The following is a 12,198-nucleotide window of genomic DNA, read 5'->3' as shown; positions in this document are numbered from 1 at the left end:
TTAGAAGGAGAAGTCAGTGGTTATTCATTTTCATTTTTTCCAATAACATATATTCACCTGCCAAAAGGCACTCTAGGCAGACGTAACACGGCTTACTGACACATCATGAATAAAAGAGTACGGTGTGGCAGGAAAGCAAAATCACAGGAAAGCAAAATCTCGGGTTCTTCATCACCATCATCCTTGCTCTCACTTCACAGTGACTCGGTGGCCCGGTTAGCATTTAACACAAAGCCGTGGTTAGCCAAACCATGATTTGTCTATCACTCAGCTGATTCAACAAAACCATGCCTTGATTCTTCAAAGTTTGGTTTCATTTTCCTGCTGCTTCTGCCTTTGGAGCTTAGCTAGTGGCTATGGTGGGTTGGCCAAGCAAGCCATGCTTAAGGAAGGCTGCTCATATAAATCAAGCCAAGGTTCATAAAGCAACAACAAAAACTTGGCTTCAGATCATGGTTTGTTGGCAGTAAACAAACCATAGTTCAGGCACAAGGCAAGGGTGACCCACAATGCTATTCCGTGGTTTAATTCACCACAGTTTATTAAACCCTGGATCAGTGTGTGAAGAGAGGGTCTTTAAATATTCCCATTTTACAGGATGGTAGAACGGAGACTGAGAGAAGGTTCCCACCACAAGGACCACACAGTGGACATTTAGCAGAAAGACCTGAGGCTTATATCCAGATCTCCCATTTCATGGGCCTACAGTGAATCAAGTAGACAACAGCCAAATCTCCCCTAGCTCTCCCCATGAACCTGACCCTGCCCTTAGAGCACATGGTTGACTGTGGAATATTGGTCTCCAAAGTGGAGCTATCTTTTTTTTTTTTTTTGTCTGGATCATAATACACTGGTGCCTATAAGCCGGAGAGGAATATGGCATGGGGAGGAACCCATTTATCCCCTGGATTCCTTGTTCTTCCTTTTCTCCTTTCTTCTGAATGTATTTCCTCTTCCATACTTCTTCCCTTTCCTCCTTTTCTGCCCCTTCCCTTGTTCATCATACGTTCCTATGATCTAGGAAAACACACACGTGCACGCGCGCGCGCACACACACACACACACACACAATCTAGCTGAGATTCCTGTATTGCAGGGGGTTGGACTGGATGACCTTCGGGGCCCCTCCCAACTCTACAGTTATGTTATTCCTTTTTTCCACCCTCTCCCACTCAGCTGTTGCATGAACTTCAATGGGGGTTACCTTGCAGGGTTCAGGTTTGGTGGCGGTGGTGGTGAGTTGGGGCAGCATCTGGTGCTAAACATCATCTCCCCACCGAATCTCAGAATGGAGTGTGTTTTCCTGGGGGCACTACAGTTCTGCGGGTATGATGCACATTTGTGTTACGTGTGCGTTGTGTGTGTGTTTTTGAAAAAAGAGCAAACTGTTTGACTGGCAGAAGCAGCAGTTGAAACGAGGTGGTTATTGGCGTCAGGAAAAGCTAAATAACCCTGTAACTGGTATGAAGGTGAATTCATGGTCTGGTGAGCACTGAAAATATGAGAGTTCTCTAGACAGGCAGCGTGGAGCAGGAAATAACAGTGCAGAAGCTTCCGAGGAAGCCTGGATAGCCAAGGGCAGGGCATCAGGACAAGAGGGGTCTGCTAGCGGCTGTGTAAGCAGGGTGGCACATTTTTATATCGCCTGGAGCGAAATTCAGAAATCTGATCAACCTCATTTTTTAAAAAAAGGAAGGAGCAGCAAGTTGCTAGTTCTCAGGCTTCTGGAGAACAGCTTGAAAACATCTCCAGTGGGGATGGAGGGGACGTTGTTTGGTTCAGTTTACATTTAAAGGTTTGTGCTTTCTAAGACAATATGGCCGCCAACCAAAACACAGCCAAATTTGCACTTTCCAAATTTTGCAATGTGGTTTTCTGGCCAAGTAATGTGCACAAAAATGCACATACTAGGGTAAAATGTGTCTAGAAATTCGCATTTTAGTGAAAATAATTTAGAAAAATGTGTTATATTAGTGAAAACCAGGCTCATAAGTTGATGTGGAGAACTGAAGCAAATACAATCAGAAAAAGGAGAAAGTGAGAGAAAACTGAAATTAACAAATTCTCCCATCTTTAGTCTCTGGGCCTGGCCTTTTTGCCTGTGCTGCCCTTCCTTTTTGCCAGGAAATTTCCAAGAAAGCAAACTGTGGAAATAAACAAAGCAAAACTGTTTGCAGGTATTACTCCTACGCAGATGCAATCTCCTTGCAGGAAAGGAGAAACAGATTTTAAAAAGAAAGGAGAAAGCCCATGCTTCGCCTTTGTATATATGATACACAGCCACAAGAGGCTTTTATCTCTGCCACGAACACATGGATCAGGGCTGCTCCTGGCAGCCATATAAAATTATAGGGCGACACTTTGTACCTGATGGTATAGGGAGTTTCCCCTGCAAGGGGATTCTATCAGGGCAAGTAGTGGGAGGGGAGGAAGAACACATGAAACAGCCTTTCATTGGCATCAGTAATGCCGGTGTGTTTTTCTCCAGAGTGGCTGCAAACTGCATGAAACCCTTTGAACAATGGATTTTGGGGAAAGGGGGCACGCTTTGCCCCCAACGTTAGATTTCTGAAAGATTAGGTGAGACGTTAGATTTCTGGCATATTTCATATTAATGCTCCCATCTGAGACACATTTTTCTATAGGTTGTTTCTGCTCAGAGCAGACCCATTTAAATGAAAGGATGTAGCTAACTTAAGGCCATCCATTTCAGTAGGGTCTACTCTGAGCAAACCCACTTGGATCATCTCTTCTGAAGTCCTCTTGATTTTGATGGAGTTAATGCAAGTTAAGCAAGCTTAGGACTGCCACCTCCTTTTAATTCCCCGTATTTTATTATTCAGTCATAATACACATTTGTGAAAAGGGCTTTCCACCAAGCAACCACAGCGAGACAGCACCTCTATGACATCTATGCCACCTCTCCATAGATGTCAGCTACGTTGGTCTTGCAGAGTTTGGGCTGAATGTGCTCCACTCACAAGTATGTTCCATAAAGTACATAGAATCATATAATTGTAGGGTTGAGAGGGACCCTGAGGGTCATCTGAACCAACTCCATGTAATGCAGGAATCCTGCCCACAGCCGTCGCTGGCTGGGCTCCAACCACCAACCTTCAGGTTACAGCCAGCTGCCACATGGATGCACAGACAAGCTGGCCAATGCTTGCTTGGAGCTCCATGGCTCCTGCCTGGACAAAATCTGTCCTCCTTGCTTCTTGCCTAAGTTGCATGGACCTGATGACTTTGCAAGCAGAACCCTCAAAGTCTGGCTGGAGCAAAAAAAATTGTTTCATTTTATTCCTTAGGCTTTTACCCCAATATTTCCCCCGAGGAGTTGCAAGCAACGTATGTGGCTCCCTCTCTCCACTTCCTGCCCGCTTCTAGCAACTATACCCTCACAACAAGCCTGCGGTGCTGGTTGGCCAAGAGGTAGCAAGAGCACCCAGCGAGCCTTGCAGTTGAAGGAAGGATTCCAGCTTCGCCAGCCCAAGCTTGACACTTTAATTGTGACACCACACTGGCTCCCAAAAGGGACTCTGATTAATTGGTGGCAAGGATCTGGGAATTCCGCAGTGCCCGTGTTAACATTCCAGGGCGAGACGGCAAGCAAGGTGTGCAAGTGGGCCCAGTGCCAACTCTCTTGTGCGACCCACAGCAGAGGCAGGAGCAGCGGCCGACCAACCCCCAAGCCTCCCCTTTCCTGGCTTTGGGCTTTTTCTTACTCATTTATTTACTATTATTTCCCCCACCCGCTTGCCTGGCACTGTAAGAAGCAAAGCGAGCAGGGAGGCGGAAAGCAGGAAAGAGAAAAAAGGATTTAGTAACAATCCTGAACATTGCAAAACTTTTTTTTATATATCCTTTTGAATAATGTGTCACAGAAACTGATGGATGATAAAGGGGTAGAAAGGGCCCTGCGAAGAATCCGGCTCAGCCAGTTTCTCTTATTTATTAAAGAAATAAAAAAAAAGCTGAGATAATTAACTTTTTTTGTTTTGTTTGCGGGCGACTCCCCAGACTGGCAACTCCAGGGCGCCTGGCAAATGGAGCTTGGTATCAGCTCTGCCAGAGTGGCACAAAGCAAGCCGGATCTGCCTAGTGACTGCCTCGAAACTGACAGAGTTTGTTGGTTTCAAGAGGCCAGGAAGGATTCCCAGATTGCAGGCAAGGATCGGGAATCCCTGACATCAGAAGGAGCCCCTTGAGTTCCAGCTTTGTCTTTGCAAAGCCATCCCAGTCGAGAAAGTGGAACTGTCTCAGCCTTGCTGGGTGTCACCAGAACTAGGGAAAAGCAAGCAGCATTAACTACTCCAGCTGGGGACATTGGGGATTCCAACCTTCCTTGTGTACGCATCCCATATATGCCTAGGAGTAGATATTTCCGCAGTGGAGCTAAAGTGTTTCCCTATCCTTTGCTTTACCTTTAGAAAAGGGATAGAGTAGTTCATTGCTTTTATACCAGCCTTTCCCAACTTGGTACCCTCCAGATGTTCTTGAGCTCTATCTCCCATCAGCCACAGACAGTATGGCCAGGGATGATATCTGTAAAGCACCACAGGGAGGCTGCTCTAGGTCAGGGGTAGGGAACTGGCGCCCCAACCCCACAAACTTCAGTTTCCAACATCCTTGACTGTTGGGCATGCTAGCTAGAGCAGATGTGTGCTGGAGTTCAAAAACATCTGGAAGCCTTCAGGTTCCCCATCGTTTTTCTGGAACAGGGCTAACCAGTGTGATGCTCTGCAGATGGAGGGCACCATGTTGGAGCAGGGAGGGGGATCTGACTCTAGACCAGGGTTTCCCAAACTTGGGTCTGCAGCTGGTTTTGGACTACAGTTCCATCATCCCTGACCGCTGGTCCTGCTAGCTACGGATGATGGGAATTGTAGTCCAAAAACAGCTGGAGACCCAAGTTTGGGAAACCCTTCTCTAGACAAATGGATTTGCAGGTCTTAAACTACAAGAGGGCAGGTTTTGGTTGACATCAGGGGAAGCCTAATTGAACCAGTTTCCTAGAGTGGTGGTAGGGTGGGCGCTCCCTTGCTGGGGGTCTTAAAGCAGGAGGTTTGGGGCTGCTCTAGATCTCTGGGTTCCTAGAGGGAGCTGGACGAGTTGACTAGCGAAGCCCTCTCCAACACTACGGCTCCATTATTCTTTATCTACAGTGTGGAAAGTCAAACTGGGGAGTGTGGCGGGGGAAGGAATGAGATATTTCTGTTCTTCCCTTTAGTTGTGGGATCAGGCACACAAAACTGAGTGATGGCAAGGTCCAGCCTGAGATAACTGATGAAGCAGGAAGGTGCTTCAAGCAGTGGAGGTGGAAGAGGGTGGTAGTGGTAGAGCAGTGAAACTTCAGGCCGGGGGGGGGGAGGCAACTGTGGCCCTCTAGACCTCTCTGTCTGGCCCTGGGAAATCTCCCCACACTAGAAACACCTCACTAGCTTTGCTTTGCCTTGAGTGGTTTTTGATACGCCCTTGAATCCTGACCATGTCTTTTGCTTGTCTGAATGGTGGAAGGGGGGTGGGTGGCGAGAGTGTGCGTAGAAGGCAGCCTACTGCACAAAGGTTTTTAAATATATATACACTTGTTGACCTGCCCACTTTTGCCTCTGGGCCTCCCCCAAAGGTTGCCCAGGAAAGACCCCGGCACTGTGATAAAGGCCAGCAAACAGATGAGGGAGATCAACTCAACTCAAGATCGGGTTTGCCTGGACTGAGGGAGCACCAGCAAATCCTGAGGCTATATAAGCTGACAGTGGTACTGGATTGGCTTTTTAGTGTTCTGTGATTCCCAAGAGAAAGAGGATATTAGTCTGTGACACGTTTGTGCTTAAAAGGACCTGAATTTCCCACCCTCCTCTGACCAGTGGCCTCTGAGTCAGCTGCACAGCAGGTAAACAAAGAGCCAAAACCCTGATTTCTAACCTGCAAGGTCTTAATGGATTGATTTTGTTCAAGCATCATTTTGAGGGAGGATGGTCCATTTCAGACACTCCTAGTTTTTCAGCACAAAATGTGCCGTCCTCTCCCTTGCTTTTAGCCTTTGGCAGAAAACAAAGCTCTTTCATTTAGCATATGCTGTGGACCAAAAAGACTGGGAGGATGTTTTTTTTAAAAAAAGGTTTTTCTTGTAATTTCCCCTTTCTTTTTATTTTTTGAAACTCAAGGATGTGTCATTTTTTTTGTTTCAATTTAGCATTGGAGAATTTTATAATTTAGTAATTAAAATCTCTGATAGGCTTTAGAAATTGCAGCTAATTGAATTTAATGGGAAGATGATTTTCAATTTTATTTGATTACCCAGACCCCTGGCATTGGTATTTATGGGGGAAAAATGGGAAATGTGCAGTGTGGGCTAAGATGGCATAATTGAATTAGGGCTAATCGGATTTCTTCGTCATGAATTTCACTATAATTTTCCTATAATTTTCCATTAGATATCTAGTTTACAAATATTCACAAAGAAATGAAGCTCTTTCGGAATGGAGATTGCTGGCTAACAGGATTACCAAGGCGATTGCATGGTGATGCCAAGCCAGCCTCCTTCGATAATGCAATCGCTACGTCTGCCTCACACTCTCCTCCCCCCCAGTCCTCCACTTCTGCCTCCCCCCCCAACACCCCAAGATCCTTGGTATCACCCTGGCACCACCCTATTTCCTTCATTTCCATTTATTTTGCTAGTTATCCACATGTGCTTTTAGTCTGAGAACTCGTGCTTAACATCAGAAGTGATGGGGGGGACCTTTTTTCCATCAGAGGGCCACATTCCTTCCTGGGCAAGCTTCCAAGGGCCATATGCCAGTAATGGGTGGGACCAGAGTTGGAAAGGGTCAGAACTGGTTGTTGGAAACAGCAGGAGGACATTTAGCACAGTTTGCTCTAAAGTGCACACCCCAGTGGTGTAGCAATGGGGACACAGCAGTGATTGCCCCGCTTGCAGATTCTGAAGGGCGCAACCAGGCACCCCCACAGCAGTCTCCCTCACTGATGCTGTGTGGCTGATCTCCTGCAACTTCCAGAGCTACGGGGAGGCAAGCCAGGCAACCCACGCTGGATCTTTAGGGTTCAGGCAGTGCCTCCTCCACCTCATGGCTGGTAAAGGGAAACCCATGCAGGCCCCGACCCTGGGCTGGCCGAGAGGCGAGGATGGTCTGGCTATCCTTGAACACTGCACAAAGCTCTGGGCCTGCGGGGAGGGAAGGAGAGCAGGAAGGCGGGCACTCCATGGACATGCCAGAAGCCCCTACAAGCAGCTAACCCAGCCGCTCGCTTGCTGTCCTGCCTCCACTCCAAGCCAGCCGTTCTCCTCTCTTTCCCTCTGCTTTCTCAGCACGGGTACCTGCCAATGTGCCCCCAACCCCTGTGCCTTGCCGCTGCCACCAGCACCGCCCCCCGAGGACGGAGGAAGAAGAAGATGGGAAAGCACCTCCTGGACTCTGTTCACTCTCCGTGCTGGCTCCACACATGCCCCCACTGCATGCCTCCACCCCAGCCGCCCATTCCACCAGAGGGGGCACGGCACTTGCCCCACCCTGGGCACCGGTAACCCATGCTATGCCACTGGCACACCTTAATCCTTTAGGAAAAAAGTTCATTTGTTTTTCAGCTTACAACAAAAACGCAAGCTTGATTACTTTTCTTGCGTAACCTGCTTTAACTTGTGCACACGTTAACAGTTTTCAGGCAGCAGTTTCTATCCTGGCGTGGCTAGACCTGAGGCAGAATCTTTCCAGAAGCTCAAAAATAGTTTAAATCCACATGCTCCTTTGCCTGGAGACATGCATTGCTTGCTTTTCGTTGCAAGAGTAACTGGGCAGTAAAGAAGATCTCCTTTAATAATCCAGCCTCGCCAATGACTTTTTGTTTGTTTGTTTGTTTGTTTGTTTGTTGTTCCTTCCTTTGTCACCCATTTAGCAAATAGTTAACATCCCACCCTACCCTAAGCCAGGCCTTTTCATGCTGGGAAGCTGCTCTCCCAAGCATCTCAGATTTATTGAGGCTGTCCCTAAAGTATCATAGATCCCAGGTGGAAGGACTGGGAAGAAAGCCTGCGCAGGGGGGGACTTCCGGGTTGGTGCCTCCGGCAATGGCTGAATTCCTCTGATCGCGAGGAATTTGTCCCATGGGAATTTGGGTCTGTACCGCCACGGCGAAGGCGGAGACCCGTAAAAATCACAGGTGGGAGAAGCCTGTGAACGTGGGATTCGGCGGGCACCTTTTGTGCCTCCCCTACTCGCGGGGAAACCCAGTTTCGGGGATCCGGAGCAATGTGGGGTGAGTGGCGCGGTGCTTCGAATCGTCTGCTTCTTCCACGGAGTGAAGCCGCATAGCTGTTGTCGGAGAGCACTGACTTTTTCCTGTGGACAATTTGACTCTAAAGTAATTACCTGTGAGTAGAGCTGAATTGGGAAGAATTGGATTTTTAAACGTTTAATCTGGCATCGAAACGGGGAGGTTCAATACAGGAAGTCCGCCTCCCCCTTTTGTAGATAAACTGAAGCAAGGAGGCTGCAAGCTAAAGTCTTGGAAAGCCTTTTGTAAAAGACTAAATTTCCATCGGTAAAGAACTAACCCCCCCCCTTTTGGAGACAGGAGAAGAGGGGGGAAGTGGTGGACTGAATATGCCTGTAGGAGAGAGTTAAGAGAGTTAAAATACCGCTGCTCTGACCCTGGAAACGGGCTGCTAGCAGGATTGATGTTTTTTGGAACGTCCATTGACAGCATTTAGAACGTTCATTGACAGGCAGCTAAACAAGAGAATACATTGTTTCTACTGTCTCCGGTTGTTTTCAAAAAGAAGGAGGGAAGTAACTGAAAATTGAAACTAACTTTGGATTATTGAAACTGTGTTTAAAAGAGGACATACTGACCGATACAAATAGAAACTGTTTTCCCCTAGTGGAAGCTTTTGAAATTGGTTACTTTGCAGGAGCTGGGCTAGGGGAATTTCCAGCTGCAAGATAAAAAAGTGTGAGACTTTGGAATTGACCTTGAATCTCTTAAGTGTTATGGCAAACAGAAAGGAAAAAAACAGACGGGATGTCGACAGAAGAGGCCTTAGTGGCTGCATTATTGAAAATAAACGATTCGCTGGAACAACTTCACAAGAAAACAGACGTGATAAATGTGAAAATGGATGCTGCAAATATTGAAATTGACTTAATCGTAGAAAGTTTAAATAATGTGGGACAAAAGGTGAATACCAATTCATAAACCACCCAGAAACTGACACAGGAATCTACTCTGATACGGCAAACTGCAGATGAAGTCAGGGAAAAAACCCTTGCTGCTGAATCTGAAGCAATACAACAGGAGAGGAGAGTCCCATCTATACAAAGACAACCTGATGAACATAAGCTGACATTTGTTATGATTGAACTTAAAGAAGAACAGATGAATTTGAGGACCAGAGCCCTATCTGAACTGGAAAAGGAAAGCTTGACAGAGTTTCAGGAGGCGACAGAACTAACATCGGTTGAGAAAGAGAGGTATTTGGGGGTTAGTATGACCGCCAAAAATGTGAATCTGTTTAAGGATAACTGTGAAGGATGTTGGATTGAAGAGAAGGGGGATTTGGAAATATGAACAAATCAGAAGTTGTTACTGTTGGGCCGAGTTACTGTGGTGGGGATGAGGGCTGCTGTGTTGCTGGGGATGTTGCTTTTGTTTCAAACATTGCAAGCTTTGGATGGGATGGATTGTTTCAGGAGGTGGCAGAGGGATGTTTTTAGAGTTGTTTGGCAGGGCAGGAAGCCTCGAGTAAAACTTAAGATATTGATGGATGCCAAAGAAGGAGGTGGACCTGCCCTGCCAGACCTTTAAATTTCATTGTGAACCATCTGCTTTTTGCTGGTTGAGAGAATGGCTGCTTCTTGAAAACACTGAAGTGTTGGACAATGGCAGACGAAGTTGATGGACTATATGGAATTGGCGGAAATGACTGGCAAGATCCGAGACCAGGGAGAAGAGTCGGTGGAAGAAGATTGGAAAAAGTTTAAAGACTATTTATAGAAATATTGTAAAATTAAGGAATGTTAGAAAAATGTTGGAATGAAGTTATATGGCTTTAGTAGAAATGTCATAAGGAATTAAGTATAAATAGATTAATAGAAAATTAAAGGGAAAATAAGGCAAGAATGTGTTAAGATAATTATAGGATAGAAAACAGAGTAAGATGGAAAGGAATTGCTGAAACAATTAATAGAAGTGGAATACGAAAAGGGAGGTGTGAGGAAATAAGTGTTGCTGGAAATAAGTGAATGAAATATAAGATATTGAAAATGTTTGAGGTGTTTTTAAATTGTTTTTGTTGGTTTTTGCTTTGTTTTGTTAGTCCATGTAGCGTTTTTGTATTGTATTTGTATTGTTTTTTCTCTTTTCTTTCTTGTTTGTAGTGTTGTGTTGAAAATGTTGAAAAAGTAATAAATATCATTTTTTTTAAAAAAAGAAAGCCTGCGCAGGGAGGGCGGGAGTGGATGCTCCCCTGAAAAGTTGCAAAATGTAGCAGCAGACGAGTGAGCCTGAAGGTTGTCAACTTCTGGCCTTATGTCCTAAGGGGCAGCAGTGTCCTTAGGCTTCACATCCTGGAAGGATACCAGGGTGCTATGCATGGTTCCTCAAAACTGAGAAGAGAAGATAATTCAGACAGCGCATCAGAAGGGAGGTAGACAGTGGAGAAAACTCCCATGTGCTTTAGGTTGCATCCATAGGTAAAGGTAAAGGTACCCCTGCCCGTGCGGGCCAGTCGTGTCCGACTCTAGGGTTGTGCGCCCATCTCACTTAAGAGGACGGGGGCCAGCGCTGTCCGGAAACACTTCCGGGTCACGTGGCCACCGTGACGAAGCTGCTCTGGCGAGCCAGCACCAGCGCAGCACACGGAAACGCCGTTTACCTTCCCGCTATAAAGCGGTACCTATTTATCTACTTGCACTTAGGGGTGCTTTCGAACTGCTAGGTGGGCAGGAGCTGGGACCGAAAGATGGGAGCTCACCCCGCCGCAGGGATTCGAACCGCCGACCATGCGATCGGCAAGTCCTAAGCACTGAGGTTTTACCCACAGCGCCACCCGCGTCCCTGGTTGCATCCATACCATGCATTTAAAGCACATGGCTTCCCCTAAAGAATCCTGGGAACTGCAGTTTGTTAAGGGTGCTGTGAATTGCAGTTTTGTGAGGGGTGAACTGCAGTTCCCAGGATTCTTTGGGGGAAGCCATGTGCTTTAAATGCAAGTCAGATGGGTGGCATATAAATAAATTATGATGATGGTGATGGTGATGATGATGGTGGTGTGATCTTAGAATCATAGATAATTGAATCATAGAAGCAAAGGGCAAAGCTGAACCAGAAGCTAAAATAGTCCTACCAGGTTGAGAGAAAAAAACACTGGCCACTGCAGTGTGCGAAACATAACTGAAACCTGGATCTTCACCCACTGTCTTTTCGCTTCCTCAATGTGTAGCAGGTCACAAACTAGAAGGGTTCTAGTGCTCCTGACAAGCTGACAGGGGAAGTGTCTTCTTTGGGCCAAAAGCAATTAAGCCAACCGACTCCAGAAGCTGTTCCTGCCCATGTTTTGCAGAAGGCTACAAGACCTTCCTAGATCTGTAACCCAGTAGTACAGCGCCTGCTTTGCTTGCAGAAGGTCCCATGTTCAATCCCAGCATCTCCAGGTAGAGCTCGGAGAGATCCCCTGGAGAACCACTGCCAGTCAGTGTAGACAATACTGAGCTAGGTTGACCAATGGCCCAACTCTCATTATAAGTGTCCTGGCACTCCCTGCCAGACGAGGAACCCGAACTTCCAGCTCTGGTTCTGCCAAAGGCTTTGCTGCTCAAATCAGATGTGTACATAAGACAAGCTACCATTTACAAGGTTCAGCAGGTATCTCAGAGGTAAGGCCCATGGCTAAGCACAAGCTGAGATGTTGATCCAACAAGCAACATACTTCCTGCACCTTCCTTTTGAAGAGCGGGACAGACACTGCTGGCTGCATGGCAAGCAGCTGGAGTCCTGGGGCTGGGCAAGCCAGCAGGCAGTCCTTGGGGTGGGTTGGCTCTGTGTGGTTTGCTTACACCTGCGCTGGCATCCCAGCATCTTTGGAGACAGAGGTGGGGTCAGAACAGGCTCGGGGTCTGAGTTGCACTCAGTTGCCTCCACAGAGTGGGAAGGCTGTAGTCGTAAGGGTGGGGTGTTCCT

The 12,198-nt window shown here is 46.9% G+C and overlaps 1 protein-coding gene across 4 annotated transcripts in view; it reads left to right on the top strand.

The window, feature by feature from the left end:
* The window catches only part of CASZ1 (castor zinc finger 1), a 450,923-nt gene that overhangs the window by 295,522 nt on the left and 143,203 nt on the right, over nucleotides 1–12,198 (top strand). The window lies entirely within an intron of this gene.

This window comes from Podarcis vaucheri (assembly GCF_965113315.1).
Source record: "Podarcis vaucheri genome assembly, chromosome: 7".
Lineage (NCBI taxonomy): Eukaryota > Metazoa > Chordata > Lepidosauria > Squamata > Lacertidae > Podarcis > Podarcis vaucheri.
Note: the sequence above shows the minus strand (reverse complement) of the source record. Positions and strands in the feature narration are given on the sequence as shown.